Source organism: Dermacentor albipictus, chromosome 4 (assembly GCF_038994185.2).
Source record: "Dermacentor albipictus isolate Rhodes 1998 colony chromosome 4, USDA_Dalb.pri_finalv2, whole genome shotgun sequence".
Lineage (NCBI taxonomy): Eukaryota > Metazoa > Arthropoda > Arachnida > Ixodida > Ixodidae > Dermacentor > Dermacentor albipictus.
Window position 1 is genome coordinate 35,966,712 of NC_091824.1, and position 19,851 is coordinate 35,986,562.

The window sequence follows — 19,851 nt, forward strand, 5'->3', positions numbered from 1 at the left end:
CCTGAAGCAACGATTGTCTTACAGTAGCTGTTTCTTTTTCTGAGCCAGAGAGAGCTGAGCATCACAGGTGCATGTGGCATGTTATTTGATCAGCAGAAGAAATGAGTATCTCACCAAAGACGCATTATGCATAAGGGGGGCTGCGGTCTCGTGACTTGTCGATGTATGTACACCTCCTGACGCGCGCCGATGATGTGAAGCACTTCGCCTGGCTGTCTAATTCTACCCTGGTAAAGTTGAGCAACTTTTCCAACTCCACTACCACCGTTTGTCCAGAAACATTTCCTGGAGGGTTAGGAATGCTAGGTCCCATTAGCGCCTCTCTGCACTTCTCGTGCACAAGATCAAGTACGTGTTACATGGCAAGGCGTTCCGCGTGATGATACCAGCATTCCCGAAAAACTAAGGGCTGGTAGGTTCAATGCAGTAAGGAAACGAATATACACTTAAGTGGCATGGTACAACTTCTCGAGACATCTTACATCGTGTTCCCGACATGACGTCCAGAAAGTTCCTTACGGTTGACAAGTGACACTGTTCGGTCTTCTTTTGGTCGCCGAACCTTTACTTAAGAAACTCGACGGCATCGAGATTACTTTCAGTGGTCAGTAAACCAGCAATCGACGCTGCTGCCTTATTCCACGAGGTAATTCCGCAAGTAGCGGAACTTGGTCTTGTGCAATAGTGTCTCAGTGAGTTGAACAGTTTTCTTCAAGCTACTCCCAAAATTGTGATAATTGGGGAATGTCTGCTCTAAAAATGTGAATGTTAAGCTTAAGCAATCACAATCCCAAATGCGACGTTGCCATGTTAGTTGCCGCCGTATAAGTTTGAGCCAAAACTGTGTTGCGGCTCGCATTTAGGTCATTCCAAAGTGGCATTATGACAGCGCAATTCGGCCAGCATGCCTATGACCTGATTGTCATAATCTCTGTATTGTGCCTCAAGCACGTTGTCAGCAACGTCCCCTTGAATAGCGGCATTAAGACTTGAATTTCAAGATTGCTGTAATTCAGGCAGTCGAGAATACGTGTGAGATTGGCAATATCAGCGCTCCAGTTGTTGAGCAGCACTTGGACCTCCTGCAGTCTCTTGATGTTCTGGGCACGTCTAGCTGCCCGCTTGTTCTTTATACGGTCATCAGTAAAGTCTTCAGCTGTGGGTACACAAGCGTCCGGCTTCCAGGGTGATGCTTGGAAGCGTTCGTCGGTCTCTCGAACCTCTCCACCCGCAGCATGAAGTGGTCGAGTATAAAGCCCCTCGAATCGTGTGATGGAATGCAGTATTCTGCACGGGGTATTTGGCGCCATCAACCCAGAAGGCTGGCACGCGGATCGTTCATCCTGCGCGAAATACGTGATAAGAAGATCTTAGCCTGTTTCGTAGACGCGGCACAATACCCGACCAGGAAGGCTTTCGTTGCCACCACGATCAATAAGCAAGGTCAAGTCACAAACGCTCTCACAGTCAAGACCCACAAGTCCGAGATAGCAGAACAGGTCGCCATCGCACTCGCGCTCGCAGACCCGACCACCACCCACGTCTACAGCGATTCACGCTCGGCTGTCAAAGCCTTTCAGAAAGGAGCAATTGCAAGCCACTCTCTACAAATATTCAACAGATCCGCACCGCTGCAGCATCACACCATCTGCTGGTTCCCGGCACACCTCGGAGATATCGAGGACGCCCCTCGCAATCTCAATGAGATGGCTCACAGGAGCGCGCGAGACCTAACCCTCCGCGACGCCACCTATTCTGGTCGTGACCATCCCAGCGAGAATCGGGACCCTCCCTCCACATATAACGAGATAACAAAGCACTTTTATCTAGACCGCAGAATATACAGCACACCTCACAATAAGCTCACCAGGCCCCAAGCCCTCACGTTCAGAATGCTTTAAACAAACACGTACCCCACGCAGAACAGACTACATCACTACATGACTGACCTATACAAAACATCATATTGCGAAAATTGCCATAGCACACTAGACGTACATCACTTGCTCTGGCCGTGTGGTCGGACCCACGCAAACAAGGATCAAGACTCCGCCAGGCTACAAGAAGCATTACGCAGCACGGACCTGGCGGAGCAGCTATGGGCCGTCCAGCGAGCCCACGATGCGGCCAGGGAGTTACAACTCCCGGTCCCAACGTGGGAGTAGCCCGCTCTATGAGACCTTGCGTCCCGTAGCTCGCAGGACCTCTCATTAAAGTTATTCAATCCAATCAATCCAATTTGGTGCCGAAAATATAAGGAAACTGAGCTGGCACAGGAAGTCAGACACCCAGCCAATTTATCTTGCGTTCTCAACGCCCTTTTCTTCCCACGTTTTTAGCCAATGCACAATTATTCTTTTCCATTAGAATAGAACAGTTATAGAATTAGAGAGGTTTCACTTGTCCGGTATTCGGGTAAACGGAGACGGACGAGACGTTGGGGTGGATCCGGGAACAGGAGCGGCCTGCATGTTGCGGTCACCTGATGGCGCAGCGCTCAAACAGACAAAAACATCTAATATCGCAGTAACCACATGTATTATACTTTGTTGCGGGTGTAAAGGTTTGGCAGCAACACGATTACGCCAGTGCCCAAAATTTCCACCAGCAGCGAAGTAGAATACTTTTTGTCTGTTTGAGCTCTGCGCCACCAGGTGGCTGCTCCATGCACGCCGCTCACGTTTACGCTTCCGCCCCAACGGCCTCCGCCTGCGTTAATACGAATACCGGACAAGTTAAACCTCTCTATTCTCGTATTGTGCGAACATTTTATTTTGCGACACAATTTCCTGCGTTCCATTTGAATATTTATCCATTCCGTTTGTACCTTCCATTTTGAATTTAACACAACGGCAGTAAGCGTACACAAGAACATGTTTCGTTCCCAACTTTCGAATTTCTTACAAATTTCATTTACTACAACATAATATTCCTCCATTCTGACTGCGTATGACCACACAATAGTTTTCACAAATAAATGACTGCTCGAGTATATTTGTAAATTTGAAAGCGTAACGTGTCTGCTGTTCTTTCATTGCTCACATTTTAAATGATGCGACTTTACTTACCTTTTTCGTGGCAGTCCCTTGGCGGCTGCCACGCTTGATCATATGGCGACGCATCCACTGCTTGCCTTAACTGCGTCCGTTGCCTCTGCGTTTACATTGGGCGTGTATGACGGAGGTGCGGCTTAGCAGATCTTTTTTTTTTCGGTGGACGGGGTGGACGACACGAAGCTTTGAATACAGTTTCAGAGAACATGCAAACGTGCTTTGAAAGTTGATTATGGTATGTTTAAACATCATATATGGTGTTGTTTTAAAAGCGAGACTAAATATGTATTCCATGCTATCCAAACCTTCCACTCATGAATCATGATTAGTGTTTTGCTCTTCGTTCCTTATGTGGCAAATATTTTGAAGCAGCAGCTTGTCACATTTCTGACTGTCTATCTGGTTATTTCTGCCTAAACACTTGCGCTTGTGCTCAGTTCCAATAGATTCGTTCTTGCTGCTCGCGAGGCTTCAAACGTAGCCGGTTGGTACATTGTATTACCTTGTAGCAAGGATGTATTCTCGGTAGCAGCTCGCTTACTCTTGTGGACCGTCACGAAACATTCGGCTTCGACCGTTCGTGCATTATCGGTGCAGTCCGTCGTTTATTGTGCGTATATGGCACTCATATGTTGAAGTGTGTGCCTATTCACTTATTGACACGTTGGCAATAGAGTGGGTGTGAGATTCCGAGCCAGTTGGGGTATATGTTTGTAGATACTGTGCACGAAACGTACTGTGACAGGAAGCGCCGCTACCCTCTTTGTTATTGTTTAACGAGCTGTACTGACTCTTGCCGACATACCGAGGCTGAAGCACTTTCTATGAAGGTTAGCGGTACAACGCAGGTGGATGAGCAAATTTCTGTATCCTCGAAGAAAGCCGTACATCTCGAAGTGCCGGTAACATGTACGGACTACTACAGCACCGGCCCGCTAACTTCCCTGCACATATTCATTGTATTCCTTAGTATGTCAGTCACTACTTTTTGCAGCCACCTACTGCATATGTGTTCAATCCACACGATTCAATCCGGCATGACTAGAGCACAGTGCGTTAGCGAAAACAGAGTTCTGTTTCCGACAGTTGGTCGCACAGGATCAAAGATGGAAGCGGTAATGGTTTCGTATTCGTGCGCTGTCGCTAAGGAGACGTGCGGCGCGCCCCTAAAATCACCATCTCATTTCTCTGCAACAAACTGCTCCGTGAAAAGGGTCAATATAATAAAGTTTACGATGCATGTACAATATTTTCTTTGTTGTTTGTGCGGGATGTACTTCGGCATGTATAACATGAGACCCTTCGTGTATTATATGTGTGTTTTTCGCATCTCTAACTTTTTGCTGTGCGGCTTTTCTTTGGGCATTTTTGTTGTGTAGTGCCTGTGTGCTTCTGGGCCTATTGAGGCTGCTAAAGAGCGGCTTTTATTCCAGAAACCTTCGTCTCAAAGGAAAATAAAGCTAAATTGAATTTAGGTGAGTGAATGTCAGAAGGAATACAAGAAATATTTACAATAATGTTTAACTTGTTGGTCTCTAAACTCTCCGCCGAACTGTTTTGATGTTGAAAGGACCCAACAGTAGTGTTTACATTGAGCAAGTTTGTATTCACAAGTTACTGAAGCATTCATAATCGGCAACACGAAAGTAGCAAAAAAGTTCTAATTGCCCTATGTTGCTTGTATTGTTGTTGTGTCCACAGAAATTGTTAGAATTAAGGTTCACAGGGGAGTTAACACAGAGAAGGCTGCTTAGTAACGTGTTACTCTGCAGAGGAAAATATAACTACTGATCCCAACATGCCTTTCGCTAATGAGCAACTTCATGAAACGCACTTCACTCCCGCCACACAGGTTATTGAGCGTCTGTGACACGCCAGGAATACAAGTTATTGGGGAGTTTTACATTTAGTTGTACAAACTAAAAATAAAGGGAAAACCAGAGAACTAATGATGGACTTTGCATACCATGAAAACTAAGCATCCTGGCAACATGGCAGCAAGACAACGGGCAAACGGCCAAGATTGCTCAGACAAATCATATTTTAATAGAGAACGTAATTCATAATGAAAAGATCGCACCTCAAATTGCAAATAAGTATACACTTCACTGCCTTGCCAAGCCTTCTAAAGAAATGTACATGATTTGTATGGAAAAGCACGGAGCACACGATACAATAAATATATTTTAAATAAACAGAACCAGAATAGCAGAGTTGATGAAAATAAAATAAAAGCATAAAATGCCGCTATTCATCCCCATGGCTCGAAAAAAGTCACAGCAAAGATATTGTACTTCAACCTGTGCAACGTATTGTATATTACACTGCCCTCTCTGAGCATTCTAACACAGTGCACCATGATCTCCGGGAACTAAGATTTCGAAAAGAGAGGGGGAGAGGGAAAAAAATAATCAAGGAACGAAAAATTTATGCATCATGCATTCTGAAGACTACGCATCCTCAACATGTGAGCAAAGAACTGAACGCTTACGATAACTCAATAAATAATCTCTAAATAAGCAGGATTAGTGTGGTTGATGAGGAACACGTGAATTAAACATAAAACGTGACTGTCGATTCTCATGGCATAAAAACATCACAGCAAAGATATTGCACCTCAACCTGTGAAAGGGAGTGTACCCTTCACTACACTCTGAGAACATGCTAAAACATTGCGCAAAATGCGAAAACACCTATGTACTTAGCTTTAGGTACCCGTTAAAGAACTCTAGTTGGTGCAAATTTCCGGAGTCCCACACTACGGCGTGCCTCATATTCAAATCTTGGTTTTGGCACGTAAAACCACATAATTTAATTTTTTTAAAACAGTACACCATGATCTGTATTTACCGAGATTAAGAAAAGAAAGAAAAAGAGCAGAGAACGAGAAATGGGACCGACGTGCATGGAAATCGAGAGTAAGAAAAGAAAGAAAAAAGAGCACTCTAGAAGAAATTGGAGCATCATGTATGATCACGACTATTTTTGGAGCGTTTCAGTTGACGCTTTGATCAATTCTAGCTGCGCAGTGTGGTATACTTGGCTGATCCGCCTCTCCTCCCTCAGCCTCACATTGTGGTCGTGCTGACGGCTTTGGAGCTGCATCTTGTCATCCGGCTGGCGCATCTCGAGGGCCAGTGTCTCTCGGTCAAGTTCATGACTGAGCATGCGCATCCGCATTTCTTGTTCTGACCGGGCCTCCAGGTACGCCAGGGTAGCTTCATTCTGCCCCCGTGTACCTGCACAAATCAACCAAGAAACACGAGGAATGTACTGAAGCGTTTCAGATCTTCATGCTCTGAGGCATAAGCAGTGTTTTATGAAAGCTACAAACGCAGCAGTGAGTACAAGGACACAAACGTGTGTCTTGTGCTAAGGGACACTATAGAGAAACATGATGTCATTTGTATTAGTCAATTAATTTACTACAATACGAAAAAATGGCACCCTTACAGCAAAAAAAAAGGCCAGAAAAAGCTAAAGGAGAAAAGAAGTGTGGTGGTGACATTACGAAATTGTCTACCGAATTTACATCTTGAATTTCCATAAGTTTTGTTGGTTTCTTCTGACAACTGTAAAAAACTCCGATTGTAAGCTCATGAAATTCAGTGACAACCAAAGCGGAGTTCTTTCGGCAGTGGAGCAGTCACAATTGTCATTTTGAGAAATATCAATTTATTCCTGCGATCCTTCAGTTTTCCTTTGTCATGTAGAGAAATATTAGAATGAAATAATGAAACGTGCAGTAGAAGCTGATAAAAGTTCTATTTTCCTAGCGCTGTGGGGGCGAAAATCAAGCAGAAAATGGAGCTTTCAGAGACGCCATCGCACTGCTTGCCATTGCTTTCCATTGATACAGCGCCATATGCGATAGACAAAATGAAAGCAGATTCGTTACTGCTACCATGTCCGAACAGTGAGTGCTGCTATTGAACGACACAGATTTGAATTGCTCGCACGCATCTTAACGTGCATTTGGACAGCAGCAAGCTGTGCATTTGTTTTTCCCAGCCATGTTAGATGATGAGGGTATGATGCATTGATGGCTCGTGTACACTTTGTTAAAAGGGCCAAGGTGCAACGCTGTTTAACGTACAATTAAAAACGAATGAACGGCCATGTCGAAAAAAATAATAGAACAGCCTGATTTGTGTATACCAATCCCCACCACCCTTCTCCTGTCACATGCTAAAAACAACAACCATTTCTGGACGCATCAGAAGCCACAAAGGGGCCAGCAACCGCTGTTTAGCTCAACCAAAATGTAAAATGGAAGTTTTAGCATGGCCCAACTCCAATGCTGCCTGTTCAAATACATTTAAAACGCAAAAACGCTTATTGAAACCATGTATTAAAGTCGGCCACTGGGCCCATCTTTACGAAATTTATTGCATTTGAGAGAAAAGAAGCCTAGTGACTGTTGGAAGCGAAACTTTGATTTAAGGCCTGAATACTTTCTAATATTCAAGAACTTGGTCAGTTTGCAAAAAAAAATATAGAAGCACGAAGTTTACAACTTCGTAGCTCTGCACCAAGAAGAGATATGCAGTTCTGTAAGCTGCACTCAGAGCATTCAAAACAGACAAATCCCACATCAATTTATATTGCGCGTGGATTTTGTACACTGTTTACAAGCGTATTGCGAAAGTCGCACTCACGTAACAATGGTGTATTTCAGAACCATGCGTACTACATCAACTATGTCCGCTGTCTGCTTTAAGTGTATGATTACATGCAATTCACAGAATTGTAATATCGTTTTTCCTTACTGAGTCACATAGTTGTAAATATCACAGTATCGTTTACAGAAAAAATTGGATTTTACCCATTTTTATTTTAAAAATTGACAGCATAAATAAAATATTCACACCCACAGTCAGATTTAAACTGTTTCTTTGAGATGCAACAAATTTCATCAAATTCGGTGCAGTGGTTACGAATAAAATGATCTATGTTAATATGATTTTATATTCCTTGCTTTCTGTATGTCTCGGCTCTGCTCGCCTTCGCATTTTTTTAAGTGACAGCTCCTTCTTGCACAGCATTCGCAAAACCAGATGGTCATGCCATGGAACCAGCCCAATCCTCAATGCATTCACACTAATTTTCATAATTGTCCACTCATACATGAATAACATTCGCAGTTGCTACAATGAAAGTAAAAGAAAGCAGCATGCAGTTCGAACCCGGTGTAACAGTGCAGGGCCACAAGCCCGACTATGGTCGGAATATGCAACTACCTGCAAACAAGTGCTGAACTGGCAATTCAAGAGCCTATCCTATGCGCCAATCCAGCTGACGAGTTTGCATGGGCCACCAGAACCGAAGACTTAGGTAACAACATCACGCAAAAGATACTTGAGCGTAACATGAAGCCCTCCATTGCACTGTCGTGTTGCTACTCCCAGACTTAGCCATTAAGGCAGACAAGCGCTTGTGACACTAGGTTCTCTGTGAAGAAACTGCAGCTTCCTTATTTACCTCTCAGTTGCGTCCTTCGTACACGATGCGTCACTGGTACAGGGGCAGCAGGTGGCAATTGTCTGTTGCAGCTGTTGTTGCAACAAATGTGAAATTTTGCATTTGGAGGCGTTCCTGCAAATTCAATGGAGGCCTGGCGTGGGGCTTTGCATGGCAACAACAGCTGCAACAGACAATTGCCACCTGCTGCCCCACGCCAGGCCTCCATTGAATTTGCAGGAACGCCTCCAAATGCAAAATTTCACATTTCCTGAGTGTGCATTTATGAATTCTGTAATATCAGGCTGTACTGCCACTAACTGCAGTAAAGTAGCGCTGACAATTGGCTTATCACTTGAATTTTAGAGATGCAGTATTCACCAGGCTAATGCAACTTTGCTGACTTGTACATACTACAAACAGTATGACCATATAGCGGTGGCAATACTTTTATGGCCAGGGGACAGTTATATGACATATACCAATAGTGTGTTTAAAAACTACCGTCATTACCAATGGGGCCTCACATGATGATGATGATTATTTACGCAAGTGTTGGCAGAAAACATTCGGAATGTGTTAAGTAGGCAGTTGGCAGCATCCCATGAGTCATATTATTTAAGTATAAAATGCTAGCCTTACTTATACTGGCTGCACTGCTAGTACCATCATGTGTACAGCTTGTCTGTGGTTCAAGAGGGAGTGAAGCGAATTAGTTACCTTGCACACGGGCGGGATGTACGTGCACATTACCAGCTGTGCCCACTGGTCACCTCTATGTGGGGTTTTGGGTTGAAACGCCACTGGTACTGGCGGGCTGCCCTTCAGGTGTAAACAAATGGAGTATAAGGTTTGCACGTGAATCAGGTAATTGCCAAATCCGCATTGTACAATCAAACTCTCTATGTGACTTTCATAGGTTCAGGAATATAACTTATAATATTTGTTTCTCGTGTTTAGTATTTTAACATTTTCATGTTATCTGCATGTTTATGGGTCAAAAAAATTGTTTTCTTATATTTCAGAAGTGCTAAATCTGCCCCTCACAGTGGCAGTTTTATGTTACTGACAATTAATAATTGCAGTGTCTGGCAATATTCTTTTTCATTTATGCAGGACTACATTATTTATTGCAATATTGGTCACTATTTTCTGGGATTGTATCCAAAATAACCTATCGCCCATACTCATAGCAAAAAATGTCGACCTACATTCATGAAGAAGCTAGCAATATTTATGAACTAATGGCATTCCTTCGACGCGCAGGCCATAAAGTCAGTCTAGAGATTATCCAGATTGGGTACAAGAAATGCCACTATGCAACAAACTCGATCGCAATGAGTACGTTATTTCGGGTACCAAGGATGCCTGGAACTATGCGATAAGGATGACTTCTCAGGCATTCCGAACAAGGATTCAGTTTAAGGCATCGACTATCAAGATTTAATAGCCGAACTTACAGTAAAGAAAGGGGTGTCACGCTCGAAGTTCGTAGTTTTGCTAAAACATATGAGTTCTCTTTGGTGAATTTATTATTTCTGTACAGCGGCATCAATATATAGGAGTAAACTTATACACAAGTAATTACTGTACTTGCATGAGCTCTGCAATGTACTACAATAAAGGACGAGAAAGCTTGTGGACAATTCTCTTTGATGACTAAAAGCATGGGCAATCTTTTTTGCAAACATGTATTTTAGTATTGCTATTATTTCGAAAAACATTATTAGTGGATTTCAATAACCCTGCACACAGTGACATCTCATTCAGACAGTTTCAAAACAAAATCATAATTAAATGGAAGCAAACTCAATCCACATTACTACAACACAACGTGGAACAAATTTACCGTTTCAGAAAAACGATAATACAACACTGTTACAGATCCAATGCACAGGCTTGCATGTTACTATAATATGCACACGGTCACAGTTCACGGTCTCAATCGTGGAAATTTTTTATCCTCCTCATATGGTAGCTTCAACGATACACATTCTTCAACCATGTCCTTCCACCTGTAGCAATCTATACAGGCAAGCTATGTACTAGAGGGCTCAAGTGTTTCAAACTTGCGGGGATTTACTTGAGCTATTTCTTTGCCTTGTCATACTTCTTCACATTGGCAAGCTTTTAGGGACTATGTACATACTTGGTACACCCAATCGTCATTTTGGCTTGAATTAATGGCCAACAAACCATCCCTATGGCAGACCTTATAAAAACAAGCTTGCCAGCGAGCTGTTCATAACAAAGGCAATTTCACTAATGCCGCTTGGGCATTGTTTAGATCTGCTTCATATATAATGGGAGTCTTGACATGCTGCAATGTCGTGTTAGTTTTCACATCAAAATTGGCTGACAACAAAATGAAGATATAAGGGCTATACGAAATTTGTGGGCTTAACTTGTTTTGTGTTGTGTTTTCTGCTACCATCACAAAAGTTCATGCAGTGAGTCAGCAACAAAGTCACGAAAACGCGATAGTCCAGCAACACATTATTTAATAAAGTGGGAGATGGTATATAGTGGAACCATATGCTCATTTTCTCTCCACTCAAAAACACCCTGTAGGCCTTTGGTACGAACTGAACCGCTGTAAGACAATCGAGAGTTTTTTGTGTGCCGTTCTTTGTCCAACTGAATTTCTCTGGTTGAAATTGAGTGTGAAGAGCAGATGGAATAAGAGAATGAATATCAAATTACTTGCAAAACTAGCCAAGAGTGGAGAAACAATTCATGAAACGTTGCAAGAGGCGCACGGAAATAACGCCATAAAGGCAAGCACTGTGTTCAAGTGGGTCAAGTATTTTTGGGGTAAGGCGTCGAAGACCCCTAGGACGATGCAAGATATGGATTCCACTCCACCTCGTGCAAAATGAAAGCATTGTTTCTGTACGTTGTCTTGCGTTCCGTGACTGGCCAATCACTGCTGGCAGAAGCACTTGTTTTGGGAAAGTTGTATGTTCACCAGATTATGATATAACATTTAGAAATGACGCGTTTGCAACAAGATCGTGTCAAAACAGATGACTCCTGTGCAAAAGTTTGCGCAAGAACAATGTTGCATTGATTGTAAGCCTGAAGTTTACAGATGTATTTTAGTAAACAGTTGTCATCGGCAGAGAGACGAGCTTTCAAGTATACCTAGCTGAAGTTGCAGAGGAAAAGGTGAAATAATAAAAGTCATGCTGATTGTGTTTCCAGATTGCCATGTAATGGTGCACCACGAATTTGTATATGAAGGTCAAACAATCAAAGCAGCTTTCTACATGCAGGCCCTGAAGCATCTGAAAAGTTTGTGTGGCAGCGAGTGAACTTTACAGTCAGAAATAGCGCGAAGCATCCAAAAAGAATGCGTTCACAATGATCAAATAATGTCCATGCAGCCTATTCAATGCACTGGTAGGGAACTACCACTACTGAACAGTTTGATGAGCTCACAGTATGGGCAAATGCACAATTAGCAGTGTGAGGGAAGTTTCACGAAAGGAAAGAATTGTGTTATCCACCTGAAAGTAGCCTAGAGCTACTAGAAAACCCATTCTTTTCTATAAAGAAAGCTGCACAGTTCCAAGAACATTCATCATGGCCTTCGTATTGAATCTTGGCCTAATGCCTTTCCAGGACAGTTTCTCCACCGACTGAGCTAACAAGAGGCCAAAAAGAGGACGAACTAATTGCTAGCTTGAAGCACCAGAATTCTGGAAGAGCAAATGAGTTCTGCGGAAATCCACAAAGTGGAGCCCATCATATCAGCACTATGACAATGTCTTCATCAAGACAAAAGGTAACAGGTTTTTTTAAGAACCGAGTACTAGAGGTACTATTTTACTGAGCTTTTATCATATGCATTGAGGCTCAGGTACTTTTACATACGACAACATGGCTCAGGCGACGCAGGCCATCCACATGAACACCACCCGCCTTTGTCGTCGATCAGTTCTGGCTCCTGTTCCGCAACAGGTGTCAGCACATCGCAGTTCTTCCCTACAGATAGAAAAGACAATAAAATTTTGGGAAATATAAAAGATAAAACCAGCAGCTTTGCTAACACTTAGGGCAGGTTACTTGTACAGGTTCCCAACAGTTCAATGATAGGGATGCGCGTGTGGTGAAATGTTTGCCTAAAGAACAGGTGGGAGAAAACCACTTCAAAGAAGAAGCATCAGCACAGTTCTACATGGTTTACACATTTTTAAATGCAGTTCCTTAAAAAATAACGGGCTTGAGGCATTCAGATTATGGTAATTACGGTAATTACTTGGTTCTCATGATTCAAAACTGCCGCTACACGGCTAAATAAAATGAACATGGTATGCATACTGGAATGTAAGCTTTCAGGAAGCCATACAGTGACCATCTCAGGTGCGAAATGAATAAATATAGCAATACATATGGTACGCCAAAAGGGCACGCAGCATTGTATCTAGCAATTGAATTCAGTGTTAACATCTCACGCACGTCACTCTCCGCCTTCCCCCGAGAGAAGAATAAAAGAAAAAGTGAAGTCACAAGTCTCCTACCAAAATCCGTAGATGAGGCGGCGAAGACCTCCAAGGACGCTGTTTGGCGGGTGTTCGGCTTGCGCTGTTTTAGCCGTGCGATGCTCGCAGCAGCGCAGGCAGGCCGGCCCTTGGTGACCCAGCGGCTCCGCACCGCTGATCTCAGCGGGTGGTATCTCCATTCAAGTGCCAGGTCTGTTAATTGCTGTAGCAGCATGTGAAAGACCTTGTAGTCTTCCTCCGTTGCTTATCTGATAAACAGGCGCATTTAGAAAATTTGGGCGAAGCGTGTTAGCTTAGGATATGAACGAGTAATTAACGTCTGAAACACGTACTTTCTCCTGTTTTGCATGTCCTCCCGCAAGCACTGCGCCCGGAGGAGGTCCAACCTTCCTTCACGAGTTTTTCTATGACCTTCAGCCACATCATGATATCGTCGAAAGGGTGGAGCGATAATACTTATTTTATTATAACAATATCGTCACTCGGCATGTATCACCTGCGCGAATGGACTACAGGCGGGGCAGCCATCTTGTAGCTTTTTTTTTTCTTTTCTTTTCGTTTTTTGTTTTTTTTTTGTTTTCTTTTCTTGACTCGGCTTATTCGGTCGCCGGGATAGACGCGCTAATCTGGCCACCTGGGCCGGAGCGGAGGGCATCGGGTGGATCCGGCAATCTGGTAATGCAATCCGACATCCAGCAAAGGCACGCGCATGCGCAGTTCACACCCGGCAAAACGCCCCAGCCTTTTTGGACATGTTAAATTTCTCTAATGTTAGTAATCTGGTAAAGACTGGTCATCTAGCCACACACTGCTTGCATTGTGGCTGTAAACCCTTCTTCGATAAAACACAACTGGTATCCAGAAACCCGGATCAAGCAACTTGGGAGGTTATCGAGGCGTGCGAAAATATTAGAAGCAATAACTCTGTAAATTGGTCATCTGTAACTCCTGTAACGACTGAGATAATGCAGGAGGAGACGAGAGAGTTCGCCACCGTTTGAAGTCCGTGCAATATGGAAAGAAATCAAAAGCAATGCTAATTACAAGTTAACAGCGAGTTATAGCGTCTCCACTATTCCGGCAAACGCGGGCGGTATGAGCGGTTACCGCATAGTAACTGTATTGATTGCCGAAATGCGGGGCCGTAAACGTGAGCGGCTGGAGCGCTGCAGTCACCTGGTGGTGCAAAGCTGAACCAGACAAATACAAGGCTAATACTGCAGTATAGTATAGGCTTGGGCTGGTTGGTAATACATAGTTGCACTGGTAGCATAGCGCGGGAAGGACGATCCACAAAGACTAGATAGGCAAGCGCTTGTCCTGTCTAGTCTTCGTCGATCGTCCTTCCCGCGCTATGCTACCAGTGTTAATACTGCAGTAACCGAGCATATTATCGTTACCGTTACGAATTTTTGGCAGTGGCGTCATCGTGAACAGAATTACGCCACTGCCAGGGCCGGCTTTTAATCGGGGTTGGCTTATATGCTAAAGGTCCACGTTGATTCCAGTAAATGCAATATCTTGATGCCTATCACGCTAAAGAAAAGCACAAAAGGCTGAATAATGCTGATATATTCTTCCCCATTCTGCTATCTCCTAGCGGTGCGACCCTGAGACCTCAGTTTGTGCTGCTCGCTGGTCTACATCACCCTCCATATTAATACCCCGGGTTGCTTCCGCTTGTCAGGCAGCACTATACGGCCCTTTCCACGCTTCGGGACACTCCACGGCTCGTAGAAAGACGAGCGAATGCAAATTAACGATAATGTTTGCCATGTGCTTTAGAAACAGACTAAAGGACGAGTAATTTCATCCCCAGTGCTAATTATACACTCGAGGTTATGCAGAAATGACAACTCGGCATGTGCCACCGATTGCCGTTCTCTCCTGTCGCCGTCAGCAGGGCAAAAGCTCTGCAGCTTGTGCCAACTCTGCGACTCACACGAGCACCGCCGCGGCTTACACGTCACGAGAACGACGACAGGGGACATAGTGCTGCAGCTGTTGCAGTCACCCAGTGTTAGACGGCGAAGCCTTCCTTCCACGCGGGGTCCGTCATCCGGGGTGAGAGACGCCGCCATTGTCCGTGGCCGTCCTCCCCTTCGCCAGCCGTCAAACTCGGAAGGCCGGATCGGCGGGGGTTTGGAAGCCGATTAACGCGACCGCACAAAGGCGCTAATCCCGAGCGCCTCGCAAACGCTTCTGGAAGCGTGCGCGACGGCGCTTCACAGAATGCGCCCGCGGCAGGCCAGCCACAGTCAAGCCCAAAGTCAAGCCGGAGGAGTCAGGCTTGTCGGATCGTGCGGCGGGAAGGGGGGGGGGGGGGGGGGGCGAGCCCGACAGGCACGGGTCGCGGCTGGACGCTATAATCTGGCCTTTGTTGGGCCGTCGCGTGTTTGGCTAGACGAGAACCAGGGTGAGAAAATTCCTAACGCGCGCTTCTGTATAGACCGCATGCGCGTTGTTAGCAGAGGGCCGCGCTGTCTCGCATTTTCTAAAAAATAATTTTTCGTTTTATTTCCTGCATCACCACTTCTACGCGGTAATGCTCTGTCTGGAAATCTCGGTTATCTCGCGGATTTGTCTGCAGCAAACGCTGCCGTGAGGCAATGAACGAGATGAAAGACCAAAGTGCCCGATTTTTATTAGTCGTATCATAAGAAGCCACCAAACATTGACACCAAAGACAACCTAGCGGAAATTACGTGTGCTTAATAAATGAAATAAGGAAATGATAAATTATAGGAAATGAAAGTGGATGAAAAAACAACTTGCTGGAAGAGGGAAACGATCTCACAAGCTTCGCATTACGGCGTGTGATGCTCTACCAATTGAGCAACCGCTGCGCCGTTTCCCCGTCCCCTTTCTTGGGAGTTTATTTTTCCCTACTAGAACCCTGGGAGTGTTAGCCGCTGCCACCACTCACAAACCTTGGCGGCGGAGGTTTTTCTACATGTAAGGGCATCGTCAGGAAAACTTGCCTTTGTTCTACGACCATGCTTGACTTTAATGGTGCTCTCGGGTAATGTTTCACACTAAATACAAGGCAAGACTATTAAAGGCGTCTGAGAACTATCGTTCCGCACACGTTAAGCTGTTTGTGTGTTACTTTGTTCTTGTATCATTGTCCTTTCTTAAAACTCGGAGCACAAATGTTTGTGCTCCGTGGACTTGTCAACACTTTGCTCTAAAACAAGCGCTTCTGTGTGTAATATTTATTTGTAATCTTCGTGCTAAGCTACACCCAGCCTTTTCTTTTCTTCTTCTTTTTTTTTTTGAATATTGGGCATGCTTCTTTAATGCAACATATAGCACCGCCACAAAAAAATTGACAGCCGAAACCGGCGGTCCAAGTTGACGGTCCCTCTCGAATAACTTCGTTATACGGCTGGAATGCACTGCTCGCGGCACAACAGCGTCGCTGTCGGAAAGCTCAGCACGCGCTCGAGCGCGCATGCACTTGACTCACCACGCATTTCGCGCGTCACACGACGTCTCGCCGACCGACGGCTGCGTGTCCCGAACACGACCGCGCCGCATGCAGCGTCGCGGCTGTCAGAGGTCGCTCCGCGATCCATCGATTGGGCCCGTGATTCAATCCGGGGCCAGCCGCTCTCGCCAGCGATACAGCACAGCGGCGGTACGCTCCGATATACCCGAGGGCGTCAGCCACTTCACGGCTTCTTCTTCATCTCCCCCATCCTCTCGAACACCCCCTCGCGCCTCCCCCTTCCCCCTCTCGGTAATTTTCGACACCACGGCCGCTTAATCTCTGGGCGGGTGCCTGCGATCCCCAAATTATACGCTTGCCTGAGCCAGCCGGGCAAGCCGATCGCATGAAACATGCAGCGCGCGAGCAAGCACGCTCGTAAAGCGGCGTCTAACTTGTTCATATAACACCCCCCCCCCTCCGCGTCCCCCTTGATCAGAGCGGCAAGGGAGGGGGAGGAAATCGCCCTTTAGGTCCCCCCCGCCGTCGCCGAGCCGAGCTGTGAACGGACCATTAGGCGATGCGCCGGCGCCTGAACTGCGGCCGTTGCCGTCGGTGCTCTCTGGCTTGCCTAGTGGACTGTTTTGCCAGGCTCGGGCATCCCTGCGGATGATGGGCCAGTCCGCGCTTACTTGAGACGGAAGAGTGGAAGATACGTCTGGGCGCAAATCAACGTATTCATCATGAAGGATAACGATAGCAGTGTCGCGCCGAAGGGAACGCCGCGGTTGACTAAGCCTGCAATTAAAATGCAAGGATAATTTGCGTGAAGGCGGCGTTTTTGTTTACAAGTTTCATTTGAAATCACAAGCTAACTGCAAAATCTCGTTACGGAAGAGTACGTCAAGTACAAGATGTAAATTTACTGAGGTCAAACTTTATCACGCAGGTCACCCTGCAGCAAGGTGACTCTCACTGCTAACGTTTTACTATCATCATTTTGGTTGCTCTCTGATATGGACGTAACATGCTTGCGCTGACCCTTCCATAGTTGTAACACATTTGTGTGGCTACAGGGGCAGTAGAACTCAGTGTTCCGCAATGAAGCATCTATACAATAATGACAACACGTCGTAAATATTTCTGTACTGAATGAGGTTTTGTTCCTGTATCAAAACGACTGATCGGTCGGGCGTAATTTTGAAACAAAACTGAGTTTAGAAACAACAGGAACATACATAACAAGCTTACGATAGGACAATTTGTGTAAAGTATCATTACTGCCAAGTTTCGCCTCAACTTGCAAGGGCAGTTCTCAGGAAAATATTTGTACAAATACCCCACTAAACTTCAAAGCCAGAGGAGTTTTGTAATTTTGCGCAACGCACGTGATTGCACTACAGTTTTGCTCCTTTGCGAAGGCATGACCATTGACATGCCAAATATCCTCCTAAATTTATTTCTGTGCTCGTAACTACAGCGGTTCTGTCGAATCTTTAAGTGCCATTTGGCACATTCGTGGAACACTCGCTGGATTATGAATAAAGCACCATATTCCAGAAGGACTAACTGGTGACTAACTAACAGACGAGGACGTTGTCGTCAGTTTTATGTGTGTGTATTTGTGTAATTTATTCGAGCATAGTTTTACAGCCAGCTTAACATTTCATTCGAAGTTCGCTTGCGCATCATTTAACCGAGGAACAGGCACTTCGCAGATGCTTTCGAGTAGCCTGAAGCGTATAACGCGAATCGCGAATCAGCATATAGACCATCTGCCCCAGACATGCCATCTGGTCTGGGCCCAGCACCTCATACCGCTACTTGGTCCACGGTTACCTACAGCCGCCTTACTCGATAGGGAACTTTTTCTATTGGAAGGCTCTTGAACTAGATGGACCACCTACAACTATCCGCACATGCAGCGTTTAAATATGAATAGAGATAGGAATGAATATATTTGAATTCTTTCTGTTTGCTAACTCAGTAAGATGTATCTGTTGTTATTTCAAGGCTACCAGCTTAGTCGCTAAGGCTTAGGGCTTCTCAGCTCGAGGTCGTGGGCTTGATCCCGGCCGTGGCGGCCGCACTTCGGTGGAGGCAAAATGGAAAAACGTTCCTGCACTCATATTAGATGCGTGTTCATGAATCCAGGCGGTCAAAATAAATCTGCTGTCCTGCTCTACGGCGAGCCTGACAGTGAGATCGTGGTTCTGGCATGCCAAAAACACTCGGTCTTAATTTGTTGTGTGAAGGATAAAAACCAACGTTACACACATTTCCAGCGCATAAAAGAAGAGCTCGCAAACATTTACAGGCCTGAACGTTGGAAGAAATCGTCGCACTGTCAGTATTTCTGTCTGCGTGCCAATGGTATCTATGGGATGGCTGCCCAGTGATGGCACATTGAGTACGGTGAATTTCGATATCCTTGACTGATTATCAGACCTGTCTTGACCCACCATTGGTACAACCAAGCATGTTTTAATTTTACAACAGTCTTGGGTACTACCATGCAGCCACGCAGTCAAGGTTGGTCCTGCATTGATCCTGCATTGGTTTATACTGCAGTTGCCGACATAGAACTATAGGGGTGTACAATAATGTAGAGCTTTCCCAAATGTCCCTATACGGGGGTGATGCACGTGTCTCTATTTTCCAACGTTGGGCTGTGTTTGGCCTATTGCTGGTGTTTGGCCTAGTGCTGCGTGAGACATCAAAACAAAAGCGCAATGTTACAATGCTCAAATTCGAATGTTTCAAATAAAACGTTGACACTTGTTAGAACAGTGGAAATATGGCACAGCCATATTTCCACTGAGTTAAGTTAAGGTAATCTATGTTAATGGCAAAGTAATACAGAAAACGCGCCTGTCTATGGCAGTTTGAAGCCGAATAAATAAATATCCACATATAGACCGCATATTTCCGTTCTCAAATGTCCACATATTTCCGTTCTCAAAGTAAACGAGCGAATTATTATTGCGTGACATGAATTTCTGTTCTCAAAGTAAACGAGTGAATTATTATTCCGTTCTTAAATATTAGATGACAATATTACTAAAACGTGAAATAGTGATAAAAATAAAGACGTAACAATAATGACAAATTCTAATGCAATTTTAGCGTCTCATTTCACACAAGTCAATGAATGGTGTCATACCATATCGGCTACACGTGTGCAGGTACGCGTACGGAAGTCAGCTCGTGCACGCTCCTCTTGAAAACATACAAGCCCTTGTTCATTTATAAGCCTTCAATGCGCATGTATTGAACTTAAAAAATACATGATGTGACACGCCAAGAAATTAACAAGTTTCCTCGCTTTACTGTGTGATCAAATATTTATAAGCTTGCCAATAACAGATTCCGGGAACGGTGTGTATCAGCTTTCTGGGCCAGT

General features: G+C 44.9%; 1 long non-coding RNA gene across 2 annotated transcripts in view; it reads right to left on the minus strand.

Annotated features, from left to right (window-relative positions):
• Positions 1-3,109: 3,109 nt before the first annotated feature.
• The window catches only part of LOC139059624 (uncharacterized), a 30,724-nt gene continuing 13,982 nt past the window's right edge, over positions 3,110-19,851 (minus strand). Inside the window, exons 2-5 of one of the 2 annotated variants that reach the window (XR_011514250.1) lie at positions 13,037-13,220; positions 12,390-12,500; positions 6,126-6,292; positions 3,110-3,153 (exon numbers count right to left, since the gene is read on the minus strand). This is a non-coding gene — a long non-coding RNA (uncharacterized lncRNA). Of the gene's footprint in view, positions 3,154-5,863; positions 6,293-12,389; positions 12,501-13,036; positions 13,221-19,851 lie in introns of those variants that run through there. The other variant, XR_011514249.1, reaches the window with a different exon arrangement.